The sequence below is a fragment of the Protopterus annectens genome, chromosome 5.part1 (genome assembly GCF_019279795.1).
Source record: "Protopterus annectens isolate FY-2018-M chromosome 5.part1, PAN1.0, whole genome shotgun sequence".
NCBI lineage: Eukaryota > Metazoa > Chordata > Ceratodontiformes > Protopteridae > Protopterus > Protopterus annectens.
In genome coordinates, this window is record NC_056736.1 from 145,235,303 (window position 1) to 145,258,580 (window position 23,278).

Below are 23,278 nucleotides of genomic sequence, written 5' to 3' on the forward strand. Positions count from 1 at the left end.
TTGCCATCAAATGAAAGGCAGGTTGGATAGCACAAATAAGCATAGACTGCTCTTTGGAGGGGATAAGGTGAGTTCCTGTTATGGCACATGCAAGGATACACTGTTCTTTAAAGGTGGTTGACCACGGCTGAGCTACTGTTATGGCACAAACAAGGATATGTTGCTTTTGTTACTTTCCTTGTTTTGCATCCTGCCTGTTTGATCTTGTGTGGGTTGTGAAGTTGGAAAATGCAATGTGTCTCATTACTTTCTAACTTCTCTCTGGTATGATTTCTTATTACAAACATATGGTGATAAATTAAGGACATGCAGTGATCATCAGTACCTTAGAAAGGTATGGATGTCTGAATGTTTGATGCCTGAGGCCTACTACTTGCTAATGGACACATTCAAGTCAAATAACTCTCTGCTGTCAAGTTACATTAATTTGTGTACAGATTTCCCACCTTATACTTGCTTACTGTACCAAGTGATGAAATACAAGGACATGCCATAATATTATTATAAAATATAGTACATGTTCAGGACTTACCATGTAAATGCAACAGTCACCACAGTGTTACTTCAGGATTGACTGTGATGCAAGCACAGCAATACATGGGGAGATAAAGGCTCTGGCTCTGATATGAGGCCAGCAGAGGTCACAGAGTTCCTGTACTGTGTCCCTGTCTGCCCTGTAGCACTTGCAATGTCCATGTTGTTTATGCTGTGATACGTTAAATGTGGCCTGAAAACTCTGCCGTCTCAGCCTAGGCCTGTTGGCGGCAGCAGCAGCATTGCCTTAAGCCCGCATCATATACAAATAGAGTTAAGCAGCAGCAGCTCCTAACATTCTGTCTGTGTAGATATTCTGTATCTGTACTCCACTAATTTTGAAATCCACAGGAAAAAACAGCATGGAGTCTACATGGTTGCTTTATAACTTTAATAGCTCCACCAGATTGGTTGACTAGCATTGCAATTCATCTGTTTATGTTGTAATTAGCATCTCTAAAACACAGGATAAGACAGATGCAAACCATTAATGATTTACTTTGTTACCTACATAATACATATGCTGGAATGAGTCCCCTTCAAAGGATTGAAATTTTAGAACATTGAACCAATGGTCTGTGAAGACCAGATTATCGAAATTTTGAAATATTGAACCTTGTGAATGGAGATCGCTGTACAGTGCAGAATGGGAACTTTACCATCCTCTTCACTGTAGTGTGATCTCAGAGTTGGTATATTTTAAGTAGCAGGAGGTGTGGGGGTGTGAAATAAAAAGTTTTGACATCATAGATTTTTTTGTAAGGTTTGATATCTCAGAACTTTGATACTCTGGTCTTCAATGATCAGAGCTTTGAAGTTCTGACATTTTGATCCTTTGAAGTAGACCCACTAGAATATATTAACGAATAATATGAAGCAAAGGCTTTTACACTTTTATCTGTATCAGGTTCTTATGAAGTCTGGTTTCATATGAAAGCGCTTAACCCTGTATGTGTGTACTTTCCGTTTTGACTCTGCCAGTTGGATTACGTGAATCTATTTGCAATAAATTCTTCTAATTTTTTACTTTGGATTCGTGGGTCATTCCCTACATCTCGGGATCGTTATCTGTGTTGTTGGAAGTCTGTAGCCTTGGGTTGGCTTGATTTGTTGTTTCCTGTTGTCTGTTTGGTTGCTTTTTTTACGGAATACATGAAAATAGAAAGCTATGTGATACATATGTGCAAATGTTTCAGGGTCAGGTCCTTTGAAAGCACTTTTGGTATTTCAAAGATTTTTTTTAGCAAAATGGTTCATCTTCCTGTTCTTTTGTGGTTGGGGGAAACAGAAAAGCTATTGTTATGTCACAAACTACAATGGACTGTTCTTTTGGGGAGAAGCACAGTTGAGTTACTGTTATGGCACATACAAGGATATGTTGCTCTTGCTACTCTCCTTGTTTTGTATCCTGCCTGTTGTTAGTATTTCACATCTGCAGACTGTTTTATGTTTTACCATTGGGTACTACTTACTGCCTATCTTTACTGTTTTATCTGAAAACAGTTACTTTCTATTTATGTGATGCTTATGTGTATTATCATTTGGTTGTCTTGTCAGTGAGGTGCAGACCCCCCTTCATTGAAGCGGAGAACAATATCATTGTTGGTGCTCTCCATCAATGTGGGACATATCTGCTGGGAACGGGTTGGCCCAATATGCAAGAAAGGCTATGAGTATGGCAGTAGATTGTTGCCAACATCAATTCTGTGAGCTGCCGCAGCTGGACATATGAACAGGTGCACCAGAAGGCCACTGACATGATTACCTCTGCATGGTGGTGAGCAGCTGTTGCTGCCCATGACAAAATAGTAACTGGGGAGGGCCTGTTAACGAACCACCTCTTCCCCCAGTGAAGAATTCCCGGCAAATATCCAATATGAGAGCTCATAGCAGAGTGAACCACAGCATGTTATTGACATGGGTCCCACTCCTGAGTCTCAGGAGGAGCTTCCAGGTAGACATTCTTATATGACCAGTTGAATATTGTTGTATAGTAAAAGAATTGAAATAAAAGTTACTTCTGTGTCATGCCTTTTTTTTTTGGGGGGGGGGGTGAAGATTGTTACAGGGATAAGCTCAATTTGGAGTTGTCAGACAGGGTCTATATTAAATCAGCAAATGCTTAAAATAGCAAATGCTGATTTATCAACTAATTAAGAACGAAACCTTAAAATCGTGAAGACACAGAACAGCGATTTTTTTTTCGCAAAGAAAAAAAAATCACTGTTCAAAAAAAAAAAAAAAAGTTCAAAACACAAAAAACACAAAACAGAAAAAAAAAGAACATTAAACACTAAATAAAGTGGGGGACTGTGCCCCCACACCCCACTACTTAAATATACCAACTCCGAGATCGCACCACAGTGGAAGAAATAGCAAAGTCCTCAAAAAGGCCCAGAGATTTTTTTCCCCTGGGAAAAAAAATCAATGCTCCGTGTCTTCAGGATTTTAAGGTTTTGCTCTTAATGGGTCGATAAATGAATGTTCGCTATTTGATGTGTTCACTGATTTAAAAGGAACCCGTCAGCAATGTTGTTGAATGTACACTTAATGCAGATAAGAGGAGATCCCGTATTACCCCCCCCATCTTTCTGTTAAATGTGATGATGTTGCCCTTACCTCTTGCTTAACTTATTTCAGGACCATCAGGAATCCAGTGATGTATGCCTCCTGCAGATGGTAAGTCAAATAAATTTATGTCAGTACTGCAGATCAATTTAAAAAAATATCATAATGTGTCATTTTAGGCCTGTTGTGTGCATTGCTGTACTGTCTGTAATAATGTCAGCACTGTTAATTATTTAGCATATATTGCACCATAGTAGCGCAAGTATTATTGTATGCCTGTGCTTCTTCCTTTTTATCACAGGTGATCATGGCAGTGGGACTGTGGTCCCTCTACCACCTGATGTCAGTGTCTCATCAGACACTGATGATGTTGGTGAAACTGAGGCATAGTTGGAGGTTGCAGAGGTTGAATCTGGCACAGAGGTTGACATGCAGCCACCCCCTTCATTTTCCCTGGACACAGCCAGTAGGCCTACGCAGTCCATTGAGCCCACAAATATTGGGCAGCTGGAGGATGAGAATACTGATCAGGGAAGTGTGGCTACTGCAGCTTCAGTACCTTTTGAGTCTGGCAATAGCAAAACTGTTGGTGAGGTGCCACACAGGAGGGTTGATAGGGGTGCTCAGAGGGGGCTTGCTATCCGTCCTCCACCTGGTGTTGGTTCTCTTCCTGTGTCACTCATTGTATGTTTAGTGCCATCATGGAGTCACAGACACATTCAGAAAGATGCTTTAGACAAATGCTCAGGGTTGTAGATGTGGCACAGGCTTACAGGCATGACTGCCTCCACCATGTTGCCAATTCACTGGATCAGATGAATGACACATTGGAATGAGGGGTGTCTGTGATGGAACGAGGTGTGTCTGTCATGGAATGAGTGGTGTCTGTGACAGAACGTCTGCTGGGTAGGGAATGGCATCTTTGTGGGTATAGGTGAGCCACAACATCTGCTGATAGCCAATGTGGCCATGCCCAATATCACTCCCATAGTGGTAATACTTCCACTGGTCCATCAGTGAGTGTACTGTCCACACCCAGACATGGGAGGCCATGGGGTCCTGGTCCTGGCCATTCCCATGAAGGGAGCACACCCAGCAGACATCAGTCATGTTCCAAGTAGCAGCAATTCATCTGACCTTGGGTGTGGAGGTGCCAGTGTAACTCCTGGCAGAGCCAGTTCACATGGTCCGGGGTGACAAGGATAAACTGCCAACTCTACTATTCTCAGTTCAAACTTGTCTGACATATCAAGATGTAGAGCTAGCTCTAAGCTTGGCTGTGTTCATGCAGACCCTCACAAATCACTTTCACATGGACAACTACAGACACACACACACACAAAAGTTACATGGTTCAGCTTGCCTGCTTCCCTTTCTTACTCACACACACTCACTGACCTTTTTTGTCAGCCTAGGCCTCCCCCCCCACACACACAGAACACTCTGTGCAAGTGATGATAACTGTGCAAATTCCTCTTTTCTCTCTTTTGGATTCAGGGATACAAAAACTTTGCGTCTGATGCACAGGGTACATAACTACATTAGTGCCTAGTATATCTGCATTTGTGTTTTTAAACTGATAAGTGTATCTGTCACTTAGATTTGCCTTGCCAAATTGTACAGTGGATAACATCATCATGTCACTACTTTCTAGGGTCATGAAGGCAGGAACTGCAATGTGTCTCATTGCTTTCTACCGTTTCTCTTTAACATTTGCCAGTACATGCATATGGTGCACATCATAAGACACACCATCACATTCAGATCTCAGGATTGTAGGTCAGCACTTTAGTCAAACTCATCAGAACAGTAATACAGTATACTGCCTTCTTTTGCACGAACCTCACCAGACATGTGCATCAGCTGAACAGACCAGATGGCTTTTTCATCAAGATAACACAAGGCCTACTAACTATGCCATGATGTCTGTGGATAGATTAAAAGACATATCACTGTCATCTATGTGGTATTACATTAAATTGTAACAGTTATTCTAAGCTTCTTAGTTTTGGTTTAAGCATTTGGGCTACAGGCCAGTTGTTTTACATTAAGAAGGTGTGTAGTGTATACTCATTTTGGAGGAGATGGTACCCTCTGCCCCTCTGAGTTGGGAATTGCTGGTTGAAGGCTTATTATGCCAGTTGTTCTAAGTGTCTTTGTTCTGGTTTAAGCACTTGTGCTCCAAACCTGATATTTTACATTAGGAAGATGCGTGGTCTAAACTCTTGTGGCAGGACAGAACAGCCTACACACTTCTAAGCTGGGAATTGCTGGTTGAAGACTTATTGTGTCTGTTATTCTGAAAGTGTCTTAGTTCCAGTTTAAGTACTTGAGCTCCAAACCAGTTATTTTACATTAACAAGGTTTGTGGTCCAGACTTTTGTGACAGGAGAGCGTAGCCTACACCGTTAGCTGGTAATTGCTGGTGAAGGCTTATTGTGCCTGTTATTCTAATTTTTTTCTGATTTAAGCACTTGGGGTCCAGCCAGACCAGTTATTTCACACTAGAAAGGTTTGCAATCTACACTCTTGTGGGAGTATACTACTGAACTGCTGATTTACTGAAACTGTTACTGCGATTTTCTGCACTTTGAATTTTTAGTACTGCAGCATTTTATAGCATAAGCTAGATTCAGGTTTGCTGAATCTATATTGTTTGGTATTATTTGATTACTAAAATGAGACATCTTACATTAAGAAGATCCCCATGCACCCTTGTGTCAGGAGTGTGCAGCAAAGGACCCATCTCAGATGGGCATTGCTGGAATAAGGCTTAGTCTTGCACTTTCCCTTTGGCTACTTTGTTAAAATCATTTAACTTCGCTTGTATTTAAGTGTTGCATTTGTGTATGTTTGCACTCAGTTTACTGTACCTACTCAGAGATTGCACTGCTGCTGTGTGAGCAACTCAGTTGTGCATTGTGAAGCACTGACATGGTCTTCTACCCCTAGACCACCATAGAATATCCACTTTTTGTTAGTCTTACAGCTATACCTGGTCCATCTAGCCCACTCCTCACTAATTAGTGCAGTATATACCTGGCATAATGGATGAAGAGTTTCCCACCATTTCTCCAGACAGACTGATTGACATTGCCATCCTGAGGCAATGTAGCAATTGCCTCGTATAGAAACAACCAGTTACTTCTAAACCAAAGAAACATAACATGTGACAGCTGTATCTATACTATGAATTTGGAATCAGTTCTCTCACATAACAACAAACCAGATATTAAACAGGTTGTCAGTACACTCACTTTATCTCTTGCAGATAAGCTCACAACACATAAGCCCACATACATGGAGGTACTCACTAGAAGCCTACCTAAAGATCAGAGGCCTCCTAAGCGCAAACCTACTGCCCACACTGCAGACCCAAACAGAATACTCTAAATATAATAATGCACACAGCAGTGTCTCAGCCAATAAGTCCCTAAGGCAAAACATCTCAGAACCAAATGTGACTCCATAGTGAGACACACAGATGAACCCCTCACCAGGCTAGACAAGGAAAAGGTCATGGTCAGCTGCCTGTCGGTGCAAGGATCTGTCAGATCACACACACACACACACTCAAGTCTCTCAACAAGTACCGTTATGACTCTGTCATAGTTCATGTTGGAGTGAATGACTTGAGATGTACCTCACTAGAGTCTATGAAGAGAGACACGACTGAGCACTTGGATTATGTGTCACAGGCAGATATGTCCCTAGCCCTAAGCAGCATTTTACCCTCACCCAGGATGATGTTTCAATATAAACAAAAAAACTATTGACTTCAACAACTGGCTTAGCTTCAGGTGCCAATCCAGCAGGATCCAGTATCTGTCAGCCTGGAAGACATGGTCAACAGACCGCACTGCTTTGCCAGAGATGGTCTTCGCCTGTTGCCTCTTGACTTTCATTTACTGGCAACAAGTACTTTCCTCCACCATAGTGCCTTTTTTAGGCATTGTCATAACAGCAAAATTCCGGATGCTCAGATATCCACTAGAAACAAACTCAAGGTTATGCTGATTAATGCTAGGAATCTTAATCAGAAACTGCAATCAGTGGAGGCACTCCTTACCTTGGAAGATGCTGATATCTATGCAGTCACAAAGACATGGTTCAAGGCCACAGAGACCCACCTCGGCCATGCAAGGCTACGATGCATTCCATACATTCAGACCTCAAAACGAGCATGAAAGAACCAAAGGTGGAGGTGTATCCATCTTCATTAAAGACACATACACCTCAAATGACTATTCAAACAGTATGACTCCCTAGAGCTACTCCAAGTCCAACTAATTGTAGGTACAACCCCCTTCCACATCATTGATTGCTTTATGGGCCCTACCATGAACCATGAAAACCTCTCTGCCTACCTGAACCTACTTGAGTCACTCACTATACAGCCAAACACCTTGGTTATGGGTGATTTCAACTATCCTTCCATCGGTTCGGAGTCATATATGAGCACAAACACACTCACCCTAAGGTTCTTAGACTTTGTTAATACACATGCTCTGGAGCAGATAGTCTGAACCCCCACAAGTGGCTTGAATATACTGCACTTAGTACTTACAGACAAAGGGGGTCTCTGCACTACCTCGTGTGTGTTGCTGTCTCTTGTAAGGTCTGATCATAAATCAGTCTCATTTGAAGTAACAACAATAACTGTTCCCCCAAAGCAAAAGGGATGAAAATTTTCTCCAAAGCAAACTATAGCCTCCTAAGCAATGGCATAGTTTTAAACCCACGTTTACCAATGTCAACAATGAGTGCTATAGTGATGTGTACACAAATGCCCTGTATAAACAGCTATACTAACAAATAGACTCAGCTGTACCTGAACGGACCAAAACAAGGTCCTCACAAAAAAATAAGCCACCCTGGTGGGCATCAAGCATAAATAGGTTATACAACATGAGGAATAAATCTTATACCTAATAACAAGAGGAAACTGACTCAGCAAAGAAAGAACACCTTCCACAGCTTGAACAAGCAAATTATTTACCTTATAAAGCCCTCTAAAGCCAATTACAAAGCTAAACTATCATCCCTAGCTAAGGATAATAACAAGGCATACTTTAGCTGTACCATAAATCTAAAAGGGAAGGCCCAGCTTTCTGCTGAACTAGTAGTGGACAGTATCACTCATGTTGACCCTGAAGACATCACCAACTTGCTATCAGACAGATTTGGTGCAAACTTCACCTTCTGTCCCCACTAGACATACCCCAAAAAATACCTGTCACCAGTCCTCTACCTAGTATCTTCAAAGAACAGGTCATAACTGCACAGTCCATGGCCAAAAACACAGCCTCTATAGGACCAGATAACATCTCAGGCTGCCTGCTAAATGGTCTAACACAGGACCTAGCGGAACCACTTGGCACTCTCTTCAACCACAGTCTAAGTAGTGGCTTTGTCCCAGCAGAGTGGAAAATAGAAACAGTAATTCTCCTGCACAAAAGGGGACAATCAACCGACCCTGGAAGCAATAGTAATTCCCTTGCACAAAAGAGGCTCATCAACCGACCCTGGGAATTATAGACCCATAAGCCTAACCAGCCTTATCTGCAAGGCCATGTAGAGAAAGATCTAGGTTACCTTCAAACTCTTGACCCAACCCAATTTGGCTTTGTTAAGGATAGTTCATGCTTATTAAACATGGTAGACTTTTTCAAGAATATCACAAAAGCCGTTGATAAAGACAAAATGTACATACAGCCTATATTGACCTATCCAAGACTTCTGACTCAATCCTCCACTCAGACATCATTGAGAAACTCACACAGTGGGGATTGACCTATATGTCACTAGAAGGATAGCTATCTGGCTCACCAACACAACTCTTACAGTCAAATTTGGGGATTCCACCTCTACCAGCAGACTGATTACCAGTAGTGTACCACAAGGATCTCTGCTGGGCCCCCCTAGTCTTTAGAATCTATTTCTCAGAATATCAGGTAAAAATAGATTGCCTGTGGCTTAATAGGTTCACCAATGACTGCAAATTAGGTGTAATCACTGAATCACTCAAAGATGTTGACATACTATAAAAAAAGAGCTTACAGAGACAAATGATTGGTACCAAAACCACAGACTTAAACTAAATGCAAAAAACTGCATTATGATCCCTTTTGGCAAACTGGAAGTCCCAGAAAATTACAGTATTAACAGTATAATAACAAGTTAGAGATGCCTGAATATAGGTGGATAATAAGATTAGCAGCAGATAGAACACCAGGGTTGAATAATAAAATAACACTTAAACCTATGTTAGATTTTAGACAGAAGCAATACAGATAGTTAGATACTTTACTATCTATGTTTATATTGAATATATACATGTACATGTTAGAAAGTTAGGAATATAAGGTGTATAAAAACATTTTTTACTCGACACTTATGCTAATAATTATGAAAACAACTTTTATTAGCATGTGTATTTTTTTTTTTATTTTACATGCATTTTTTGTATATCATTTGGTTAAATTATACATATCTTGTTAAAAATATGTTAGCTGATTAAGTTTATATTTTTGTTCCTTATAAGAATGAATATAACATATATGCATTTTATGTTTTGATTATACTGTGTCTTTTAGAAATGATTATATTCTTAATAATGTTAGTTTATGCATTGTGTGGCTGTGTCATGTGGGCTATTGAAAAATTTCTATATAATAATGCTTGAATTAATTTAGCATTAACACTGAAGGGACATTCCCGAAAGCTTTGTTTGTTACTGAATAAAGTGAGCGTTTCTCTACCTGTTCGTTTTTCTTTTTGTTGTTCGGAAATATTAACAGTACCCCACTTAGCTCAAGCCCAATGGTGAGAGAGTTGGGAACAGAGGTTGATAGCAACACTAACTTTGATCACCATGTGTCTACAGTGGTAAGGAAGGTCTTCTGTAATGCATGTCTCATAAGTAAGGGCATCGTTTCCAGAGCTAAGGATGTTATAACTCCCCTGTACTCATGCCTCATTAGACTACTAATAGAGTACAATGCTCCCTTCTGTATGTACCTCAACAGACACCTGTATCAGTTGGAGAGACCTCAAGGGTTTCTCACCAAGAAAATTCAGGACCTTCAACACATGACCTACATGGACAGAATGAAGGCCCTTTCACTGCACTCTGTATCTTATAGGCTGCTCAAAGGTGACTTGTACCTGGACTACAGAGCAGTCTCGGACCCTGCCCTAATGGAAATGGTGCACATCCATAAGTCACATGGGACAAGATTCACTCACTCTAGGGATCTTAACCTAGTCTGCGACACTAACAGGTCAGGCTGGAGAAACAGATTTGTCTCCCAAAGATCGACACTCCTCTGGAAAGAACTCCCAAGTCACATAAAAGACAGCTCCTCAATGACCCTATTTAAGCATAATTTAGACAGCTGAATGGGAGATAACAGATTTACCTTGGGGATATCATCTATGTCCCTTTTGGATAATGGTAGTCGGTGCTGATCATAGACTCATGCTGCAGCTATATACTATATAACTTGGTCAATAAGGGAACAAGGATATAACATGGTTAGGCTTATAAAGGCCCTAGGGTCAATAGCCTAGTAACCTCCTATGAACCTGTGAACCTAAGGTGACATCTGCCTGGGCTTCAGGCCAGTGTCTGATCATGTCCTGGTAGGATGACTGCATATGCAATAATCTGATATAGCCAATGACATCAGCATTGTCTGTTGAGCATATGGTGATAACAGTGCCCCACATGCTGGTTTAAAAGGCACACTGTAATGTCAAGTAAGAACACACACACATATGACTGCAATGAGAATAGAACCCCTACCTATCTAAGTACACAGTCTACAAAACGCAGTACATTATGCAAGCTCCACAGCACAAGTCTGAATTTTATATGGCTGCAGGTCAACTTATAGTGGAAGACATCAGCAGGCAATGTGGGAAATAAGAGATTGGGAGGGCTGCATGAAATGGATGTGTAGACTTGTGCAAGAATCAAAATACTGCCAAGCCATACCTTTGGAGAAGTAACTGTAGGTAGCACGACTACACTGCTGAGTAGAGATACACATACACACCCAGCTGACTGCAATAAGAACAGAACCCTTACATATTTAATTGCACATACTATAGAACACAGCACTTTCTGCAAGCACCATGGCTCAAGTCTGAATTTTACATAGCTGCAGGTCAACTTATAGTAGATGACATCAGCAGTGCATGTTGGAGAGAAGACATTGGGAGGCCTGCCTGAAATGTATGTGTAAGCAGGTGCAAGTATCAGAATACTGTCAGTGTATGGGATTGGGTGGTAACTGCAGGATACACACTTGCTCTTCTGGCTAGACACACACACACACACACACACACACACACACACACACACACACACACACACACACACACACACACACACACACACACACACACACACACATACACTGTTGCCTGCAGTGAGAACAGAACCCCTTAACTAAGTAAACAGACTACAGAATTCAATACCTTACAAAAGTGCCACAGCAAAAGTTTGACCTTTATATGGCTGCAGGTCAGCTTATAGTGGATGACATCAGCAGACCATGTGGGAGACGAGATTGTGAGGGCTGCATGAAATGGATGTGTAAGCATCTTGCAAGTATCAAAATACTGGCAAGCCATGCCATTGGAGAACTAACTGTAGTATAGCACATCTACTCTGCTGAGAAGAGACAAAGACACACACCATGTTGACTGCACTGAGAGCAGAATCCCTACCTAAGTACATAGACAACAGAATACAGTAATATATGTAAGTACCATGGCAGAAGTCTGACTTTTATATGGTTGCAGGTCAACTTATAGTGGATGAAATCAGCAGGCCATGTGGGAGACAACAGTTTAGGAGGACTGCACAAGCACATAGATTCATAGGTTCATATGAGACTAGTAACCTAATAGCACTAAGGTGTGTAAAAGCCTAGCTGTGTGAAAACATGAGTACTCATATTGAGCATAGTTGGATGTTTGAGTATCCCAGAGCAAGGTTGTCAGCACCACCAACTGGCTGTGTCCATGAGGGAGCACACAACATTATCTCTTACACTTTGTAGTGTGGTTGATAAATATGCGTAAAAAATACTGAGACCCCAGGATAGTACTGCTTGAGGGGGGACAACACATGTATGTATTGTGAATATATGATGTATACTTAAAAAGTATCCTCAATATTCAATGTTTCCACATGTATTTTACATCATAGAAAGGAAATGGCCAATAAACACCAATAAGAAATCATCATATATACAATTCCTTTGAGCAGTGAGCAACGAATTTGCACGGTGTTTAACAAAGTGTACACTCATGACAGTTACACTTGTTTACGCATATGTAATTGATACTCATACATGAGTCACATTGCTAAGGTCTGCCAGGCAGAATGCAACAGTGACAAGCAATTTCATATACAGGCAGTTGTGGATGTGTTTCTCGCAAAAGTTAAAGCCATGCTGGTCAAAATATCAGGACTATATTTACAAGACTATAGTACACAGTATACCCACAGTCATACATTTGAACATAAATGTAATAATATATTGATTACTCTATTAGTAAAAAAATAATAATATATATGGAATATGATGTATTTAAACCCATGATCGTGTGTACATCCTACACTTACACCTGAGGAATACTGAGGAAATAGTTGTCTATGGTGCACTTCATTGCTGTAAACTGCAATGCCACAGCAATAAAACAAAAGTTGCACACTCTGTACTAGAATCCAGTACCATCTGTACTCCAGGTCAGGTTTCCATGATGGCCAAGGCCATTAATTGAATGTACCTGGTTTCTGTTTTTGGATATCTGCCTCCTAGTGGTCCAATGTGCTTCGCACAAACCAGATTAACACAGTAATTCCCCACTTCCAATGTTTGCACTATGCAGCACATCACACAAAAAGTGCAATTAAAAATGAAAAGAATAAGAAAAAACTTAGTAATGGACTCATATAAGTAAAATAAGTGCCTGCTGTCACATGCTAAGGTACTTTCTGTACACATCCACCACCATTTACTTCATTACTGCACTAAGTTAAGAAGTACAAGGATATGCCATAATATTCAAGAATACATTCTAGGTTCAGGACTTACCATGCAAATGTAGCAGCTGACACAATTTTATTTCAGGCCTAAAATTTCCTTTTGTCTACTTCCATGGTATTGAAGTATTTAGGAAAAAAACAGAATGGAGGCTACAAGGATGCTTTAGAGCTTGTTAAATAGCTCCATCATACTGAAAATCAACTGTGTATGCTGTAATAAGCACCTGTGAAAAACATCTGCTGCTTTACTTAATATAACAACTCCATTGGTGCTCATTAGTGTGCAATGTGCACCTATGTGTCACTGCTCACACAGATGCTGAAATAAGGTAAACACAGGTGATCTTGTTATTACTTTTCCTCTGTTCCTGTGATATCACACAAACATGCAGCTGAAAAAGTGGAGAAAAGGTTGTAAACCCAGTACTGGAACCCAGAACCTTCTATACTCTAGTCCTACACATACACATGCAGCCACAGGAATAGTTATGTGACAAGCACCGAGAAACCTGCCATTCATTCCTCAGTTTCCTGTGGTTGTGCTAAGTACCACATTATGCAAACAATGACAAAAATTAAAAAAAGAAAGACGATAAATCTTAAATAATAAAGAGGATGAAACAGAACTTGGGAATTGTGCACTGCTTATGTGCACTTTTACACTTCACAGACCTACATGCACACCTCTGTAAGTGTAACATGACATGCCCCCTGAGGTCATCATTCACTGTTGCCATGCATTCAATACGAACAATGTGGAAGTGCCTACACGAAGTGAATATCCCTACACAGTTACAATTTTTTTGGATTCAGCAATTTTAATGAGTTTTGACCGCATGTGTGTCTTCACCATTCTGACAGCCCTGAATCTACATGGTTGGTAAACGTGTAGGCAGGAAAACTGAAGGGGAGCCCAATGTTTTATACTCAAGGGAGGACATTACTAAAGTATATATCTGCACAGAGGAATGCAGGTTTTGATAAATTTGACTGTATTCCATCAAACATATATGCATATGCTTACATAACATTATGAATAGTACATTTCACTGGGTTTACACTTTTAACTGTCTACATTAGTTATGAGTACATTCTTCATTTCGGGGTTGGGGAGCAAGGCTGCATTTATCTCATGGCACTTAAAAAGGAATTGTTGCTATTGTTACTCTAATTTTCTAGCATCTGCCATGTCTGAAAATGTCATAATGTGTGTAGGGTTACGTTACCTTCTGAAATGTACAAATCTATGGACTTTTACTTGGTCTAGTTTTGGGGTAGACTCCTTTCCATGGCTGTATTCAGAAAGCTTTTGAAAATATGGTCAACATGAGCCCAAAGTCTATACGGTTCTTTACAGCTTCACTCCTCTAATTTGATTTGCTTCATTAGCATATGATCCAGCTATTTATAGTGTAATCTGCATGCCACAGAGGTTTCAGTGTTTGTGCATGAATGCACATGGCTATGTGGAGTTTACCGAATCTAAAACTATTACTGGCCATGTGCACATTGTGCTGCAAAGCGAATATGATCACAAATGACTGTGTAGGCTTTATTGAATCCCTACCTTGATATATTTCAATATTTTTTAAGCAAAACCAAGTTGTGCCAAAAATAGTTCTTAATTAAATGGGATATATTTCATGAAATGTTGTACAGTTCAAATGAAATATGCTATATCAAAGAACTATAATGTCTGCTGCCTTCTTGCTACCATTACTTTTATACCATTCTCAGATGTTTCAAACCTCTGTATTCTGTGCTACTGCTCTCAACCAGTAAACATGTAAATATGTATTATATTTTACTCCATATTGCAGTTTAATTTTGCTTAGTTTTTTTATTTTATAGTTACAATTTGCTTAACTGGTACCATAGCAACTATGTATTGTACTTTGTATTATGTAGTTTGTACTTTGTATTATGGAGCTTTTATCCCTAGGCCTCCAGTGAAAACGGGCTCTTTGAGCCCAGTGGACCTCCCCAGTCATCAAACTGGAAATAAATAAATAAATAAATAAAATAAATAAATAGTTAGTCCCTTAGAGTACTCTTTGATAACATTAATATATATATATATATATATATATATATATATATATATATATATATATATATATATATAAAAATACAAAAGAAAAAAAACTGAGATGATATATTTAATGTCTCCATAAGGCATGGGCATTTTTTGACTGTGACGGTTTCTTTTCATTTGGCAGGCATATAATCCTAGCTGCTTGAACTATATTTAGTAATGTTTTTCTATTAATGACAATAAAACTTAAAACATAATGTCAAGAGTCATGTTAAGTCACAATATTTTTTTCACGATGCCCAGAAACATCATTTTACATTCATCTCAAAGATCTCATCGATAAATAAAATTCTTTCCACACTGCATCTTTGATTGCTTCTTGTAATAAGGGACATCAATTTTTGTAAATATTATGGCATGAGAAGGCTATTTCTAGGACAAGAAAATCTGATCACAGAGACATTGTTCCTGCATTTGGAAAATAAATAAAGAATTATTTTTTTGTCTTGTGTGTTTTGTTTTCATAAATGGGTATATGAATGTATGATTCAAGGTATTTCTTCAGGAGCATGATGCTGTCTATAATCCTCTAGTTACATTAAATTATCTGGATTGCCTTCTTAGACATTTCATAACCTGGTAATGCCATGTAATGCAGCTAAAAAAAAGGATAATTACACTTGGCAAGGAAAAAAGTATACCTATACAACATTAATTTTAAAAGCTTTTACACAAAAAAAAGGAAAAGAAATGTAGGTGTTTCAGAGCACAGGGACAACTGAAGTGAATGATTAAAGATTTATTTTCACACATATGTAATCATGGTTTTTAACATAAAATAACATGTTTTATAGACATGTCTTTAAATTGTTGCACATTTCATGCAAAAGCTGCCTAAATGTAGACTTGCTTTCAACGAAAGTTGCTTGAAGGCAATTTGTCATGATGTCAGGTCAATGTTATTTTATTTTATAAATAAAATGAATACACTGCAGATTTTTGAAACCTCACTCATCATCTCCTTTGAGTTTGTCCCAGTTAGGGGTCACCACAGCAGAACAATGGCCTACAGAATGATTGGCAGTATAGTTTTTACGGTGCAGAGCTGCCATCCTGGTACCCAACATTCCACAGAAGGCATACACTGACACCTAGGGCCAGTTGAGAGTGTCCACTGAAATTTCTGATCTGAATTAAAAGAGGAAAAATGTAACCACAAAATGTTACAAATAAAAATGTATTCAGCAAGCAGTACCAAGATTCTTAAAATGGGACTTAGCTGTAAAATCCTACATCAAGATTATGTTTGTAATGTGTTTCAATTGCCATTCTCTGCTCTTTCCCCCTCCTCGTATTGAATTAAGTGCAGAAATTCCTTATATCCGTTAGAACTCAACACTAAAACAAAGGTGTTACATTTTGAAAATAAAAATTCTGAACAGTTCTATAAATTCAAAAGTAATTTAACAACTTTATTAAGGAATCCAGCTTCAAAGAGAATACCATTAAAAGAAGCTAAAGCAATGTTCATAGTGCAATTGCTAGGAATTTTCTAGCACAACAGTGCAACAATGCAGGGACTTCAAAACACCTTCATCTTATCTATTTAGCGTCTGAGATAAAGTAGTCACATAATACCTGTTCATTGCAGTTTTCTTTGCATTTAGCACTGGGACTACTGTAAGAATGTTTTTCTTATACAATTTTAAGCTTTTTGAAAAATGCATGAAGAAGCTGCTGTTGCATAGTTTGGTAGCCAACTAATGCTGTAAAAACATGTGAATTCCTGATTACTGTATACGTGATGTGTTGTGACCATGTTATTAACTTAATCTGGTGTCTGAGCAAGAAGGAACTTGACAGATGATACATTCTCAAATCAACTATCCAGCATGCTTTGAAGTGAGAAGTTTATCTTTGTGGAATACCAACTTTTTTATTTTATTTTTGTGCGGATTAAAACTTATATTTTTATAGGTTCATAGGTATGTACAAGGCCATGCAATCCAACCCTATGGTGTATCATGAGGCTATGGTAGTTAAGAAGTTTGTAGAAGTTTTGTGTGTGGGGGGATAAGTTCGTCTGGGAATTACTGTCTGCATCTGTCTGCCAGAGACATGAGGGCCAAACACAAGTTAAATTTCCAATTTCCCATCCATTGGTCAATGTTACACTTAAATAGAGTTAGGGATAGACTCTGCTTCACATGGATGGGGATCCTGTTCCAGAGCATAAGGATTCTCAGACATATGTATCTATCTCACCGACATGTCTTGTTTATGCAAAATTAAATCCTTGTATCGGGTGGATCTGATGCTATTAATTTTGTGAATGAGCAAAATTTTCATCAGAGCTGGATCCAAGAATGTCTTGTATGTCAGACATAGATCTCCTCTCAGTAACCTTTCAAAGACTGAGTATAGAGATAGAGCTTTAGGGTGATCCATACAGGACAATGTGTTTATAACCGGGATTCTCCTGGTAAGGAACCTTTGTGGGTGTCCCAACATGTGAACTTTAAATTTGGTCTATCTAGATACTGAGACACCAGGACTCTATAGTGACAATGTTCGTCAATTTGGTGATTGAGCCAGTAACTTGTTCTTGACAGTGGCCACTATTGCCCAGATCCAAGATTGGATTCATTTGATACTAGGACGTGGTACTTCACTTATACATATTCTTTACACTTTATGTTTGCTTTTGGCTTGTACAAATGTGCAATCAGTTTTTGGACTTTGGGTGGTATTTTTAAATTCTAAGGTTCTATACGTAACGTTGATTTTCAGCTCCAGTTTACCCTGTTTTTTCATCTATTGCCAGTCTGATACAATGGATCTAAATCAGATTCTGACCGGGCTTTCTTCAGATAAGGAAGATTTGGGTGTCTTTGGTATTGGGGAGCGGTATAATGACAATAGCATAAATATTATTGAAAATACACAAACTCATTGTGATAGGCTACTTCAACAACTTAATAGAAACATGAAAGTGTTAAGATCCAATGTTTGGCACCTCAAATTATTTAAAGCGTACATGGTCAAAGGGATAACACCCAGAGGGCTCAGAGTCAAAATCCAGCCACTAGTCACCGAATTGAATGAGCAACTAACCAATGAATGGTCGGCAATACAACAAAATTGTTCTATGAGATTTGTGGAAACATTAGCTAGATACTATGAACGAGTCATTGATAAGGAAATTATCAATGTCAATAAATTATGTGAGGAAAGTAATCAGTATATGGATCAACCTTTTTATTCTACCCAATTGACTAAACTTAGTTCGGACTTATTAACTTTTGAGCAACAGCTTAGAGACAGGAAACTCAAAAAATGTCAAAGAGATCAAACTGATTATGACAAAGGTCATCCTTTTCAACATACCAGACATGTTAGATTTGAAGGCAGGAATAACAAAACTAACACTAGCCCTAAATGGAAACGTCCCAAGTCCAATCTTAGTAAATGTAGTATATATTAGGATTCATCTGAGGCAGATTCTTCTTCTGGTACAGATGTGGACACACAGCAGTCCCCAGACTGTCCCACTCATAAACGCAACAATAGTACGGTACCTTTAGGCCTTACAAGAGGAGAGGTAGAAAACATCATAAAAATAAAAAGTTTGGAGGGATTGATGGAACTTCTGATGAACAAATAAACATTGGTTCCAGTACAAATGTATTAAACATCTCTGATGAAACATTATCTGACTCACAAATAACTATGTTAAATTAAGGTCTTTCTTTTATACCGGGTTTTTTTGTTCCAGAAGATACATTTGCACAGGATGTGATAACATTTTGTAGATTACTCAATCTTAAAGACCCGGATTCACAAAAGCTTGCACGGAGTGCAAGATAAATGTAGGAGCTCACGCATGCAATATGTCTGCCGTGCGAACCAAGAACAGTCGGCAGGGGTGTGCACAAAAGTTGCTAAAGCTAGTCTTGCATGGACAGCATCATGGTATGCAAATTACCTCATTTGCTGGTGAAAGCCATGCAAATGAGGTAAATTTGTGATACAGCAAACACAAACATGTCCGTAGAAGATTAGTGTTACCTGCGGAAATGTACTCCATTGGTAATGGAGTACATTTCTGAAAATAACTAAACAGAGCTATGACAGCTCCAGATAAAGGATGCATTCAGTTGAGGAAACATGCCAGTGGCCAAATATAAGGCCACTGACATGCAAAATGTTTAAAAACTTAAAAATGTAACTTTTTTTCCCCGATATCTGATTTTTAAGCATAGCGCAGCACCACAGAAACGTGCGGCACTTTAAAAAAACAAGAAAATAATTTAAAAAAGAGCCAAAAATAGGCATTTTCACTAAAAAGCTTATTCTGCCATGCAGGTGAATGGCAGGCTGAAGACAACATGGCTAATGACTAGTGGTTGGTAAGGGGGGGAAGCTCATTGTGAGAGATGTAACCATGCATTACTAGGCAATCCTATGCAAATGAGGATAAAGATAATGAATCCCAATTTTCCCCAGCATTTGAGGCATGTAACCACTACATGTCATATACCAGCACTGTATGCTGTCTTGTTTTTCACACACTAAAACCTACATACAAATATGTGCATACTAACCTTCACCAACATATATATCCCCCCTTCGCAAACAGTTGCAATATGTCCCCTGCTCTATACACATATACAGATGTGAATATATATGACACATATATATTTATCTGTATCTGTGTGGCATACACACACCTGGTCCACACTGTTGTAAGTCTCTGGACCTCAGAGCTGAACTGTTGGGCCTTGCTGCAACACAAACAGGTGTCACATAAGAACACAGACTAACATTAGGAGGGGTATATATGGCAACAGATGCTAGATAAGCATGCTAGACTGCTACAGCACTTGCCAATGCTAAGCTACACTTTAATATGACTATCATGCATGTGTTGTTCTGTCACACACATGTTTATATAATGTCAGAGCTAATCCCCCCAACAGCCATGTGCCACACTACTGTACAGAACACAGATAACATGGATCAGATCTTTGACATTTAATGCTGAGCTACACATTTCACAGATATGTCCCACTGCCCACAGGTACAACCAGTATTGTCCATAGCAGTAGTTAAGCAGAACATCTGTGCAGAAAGAAGTACTGCTGCCACATATGAATGTTTCACATCATGTAGACTATTCTTCAATAACATCTACTACATGCCAGTAAACACGTGTCACATACCTTTCCTTTGTATAATTTGGTAATATTTATTTTTCCTTTTCTCTCTCTCTCTCTCTGTCTCTCTCTCTTTCTCTCTCTCTGTCAGCCTCTGCAATAGAGTGATTGAGTTTGTTGGCATAGATTGCAGCCTGCTTTTGTAGGAATTGCACATGAGCATGTGATGGCCTCTACACCAATTAGTGCCCATCATTTGCTAATTGCATGCAGCCTGCTGTGTAATAATTGAAGTAATCATTGTCATAGCAACCCAGTACTATAAATTGCTGACTCATGTAGGCATAGCCCTTTCAGCATTCCAAGATGGAGCTCATCCTTGTTTGGTGTGGACATCATTGTTAAACACAGAAGGTTGGAATAGTTCTTATATCAGAAGCCAGGGGTGTAGCCAGAGATTTACATTTTGTACTCAGACCTAATGTTGCTGCTTCCAATACCCACTTGTTAGTATAAAAATGCACTCACCCCTCAAAATGCTACACCAAGATACAATGAAAGATGTACTTTTTTCCAACTGTTACAATTAACTGCCATACAAAGCTAGTTATAGAGATGTATTCTTTGGCACAAGAATTGTTGCAGCGCTTCCACCCGAAGGTGGCACAGGGCTAATGGAGGAGGAGGACCCAGGCTGGGCACCGGATCTCCTGGTGCCAAGTGCCATGGCCAGCTGAGGTGGGACAGGTGGGTCCGCTGTGACCGGCCTTCCCATATGAACTCTGTTTTGGAGAGTTTAATAAAGAAATGGGTTAGTAACAATCAACAGCATTCCCAATTATTTATAACAGCATGCAGAAGTATTCCCATTAACCCAACACACCATTTTTTTAACAGTTGAAAAGCAAGCATAGCACATGCATATATAGAACAATAGTGGACATTACAACAGCATGCAGGTTTAATTGATGGCACCAGGCCACCAATATTGTGGTATTTTAACAGGGCACATGCATAGAAATAAATGCAAATATTTATAAACCAATAGGACATATGTCCCAATAAATGATTTGAGATTAGACATACCAATTGAGGTGTGGAATTGCATGTTATATGCACATACAGTAGGGTGGAAAAATATAGCTCAATTAACAACTTATATATCCTTCTAGTGTTTGCTACATTCCTATTAACTGCAGTTATATGTCCCTTATATGTATTATTACACTACCCAATGTCCTTGTATTGTGCAATTGGATTTTGCTAGATCATTATATACATGAGCTCTATCTTACATACAAACTGTCAAAGATGCAGATGTTTCTGCAACATATTTTGAGAATTGCTCACACACACACTACTGCTAAGATGGTACACTGACAGCTCTACTTTCATATAATTATCTAGATATGTTCAGGTGAAAGTATCAGTTATATGTTAACAGCTCCCTACATTTCTGGCAGCACACTGACATTTCTGGGGAACACAATACCAAGCTACTCATGTGCCAGATTAACCTGTACATGCTGGGCATGAACCAACAGTTGAGGACTGTAAATATGCATAAAAGCTACTGGCACTCCCTTCATCCACGTTATATGGGCCTACCCAAGTGTGGGTTGACACTGCTTAATACAACACTACTATTTGTAGAATGCAACAGTAAAACAACATATCAAAGAAAATGACACAGATGAACTCCAGGAATTATACATTTATTAAAGGATTGTTACACCTTTATTTATTGGGTTAAACACTTTTTGAAGGCTCTCTCATTTATTTTATATAACAGTACATGCAGACTAATTACTAACCTGCCTCATGACACAGCCTTTGCAGCCTATCTTCACGGGCTTGCAGATTCATAGCCCAGTCACCTGCAGTTGTGAAGTAAATGCAGTAATATTGAGACATACCTAGCCATAGTATAGACAAGCATGACAATTCTTAAATACTTAATACAATGGCTACTTACTCAGTACTGGAGCATTAGGCATCCTACTGGATTCCTGGATCCACCAGTCCAGTTCATCCCCCATACACCGCTTCAGGTCAGAATAATGATGCCTGACTTTCTCAGCAGTCCGAGGAACACCAGTGGCACTGGTGAGATCATGGGCAAGACTGTTCCTGGCCTCCATTTTATATTGGGTACCCTGGTACTGGCCCTGCAGGAGTCTTTGCTCATGTTTGTGGATGAGGAGCCAAACCATAATTTTGGACTCCTGGATGCCCCAGTGTTGTGCTCCAAATCGAGTGCCCTCACCTACACCAGCCATGCTGACTGCAGATGGAAGCTACAACCAGTTATAGCAAGTATTCCCACCTGTGGAGATTAAATATGCCTCATTTCCTGCACTTATTTGTGATTGGCCAGTTTTAGAAAAGCTCAGCTGTGGGCACACCTGCTTAGCTGATGTTGGCAATGTTTAAAATCTCTTTGATAGCTATGTCTCTGTTGAAAGTGCATGTTTGTGAAATGCTGTCATGGCTTAGTAGTTAAGTGCTGTGATTATAGTGTACAGTATCCTGAGTTCAAGACCTGTCACTGCTTTTTATTTTCCTGCTGCCAGAACTGACTGGTTAAGGAACAGTAAAGTAGGTGTGAGCGTGTTTACCCAACTTTGCTTGAGTTCGCCCGATGTTGCGCTGGTAATGCGCGGAGTTGCATGAAGGTAATCAGCAGCAATGTGCAGTGAACTTGTGTTACTCCTTACCATAGCGCAGCTACACGCAAATGTATTTTAATATGCTTAATGCTGGTAACGTGGTTAGCAGTGCTTTATATTGCTTAAAATAAGGTACTCATGCCTCAGAATGCATAAACATTTCACCTTCATATATATAATTCATGCACTACTAAATTTAACATTTCAATGCTTTTTACAAAACGTATACATAACAAAATGTTAGGAAATGTTT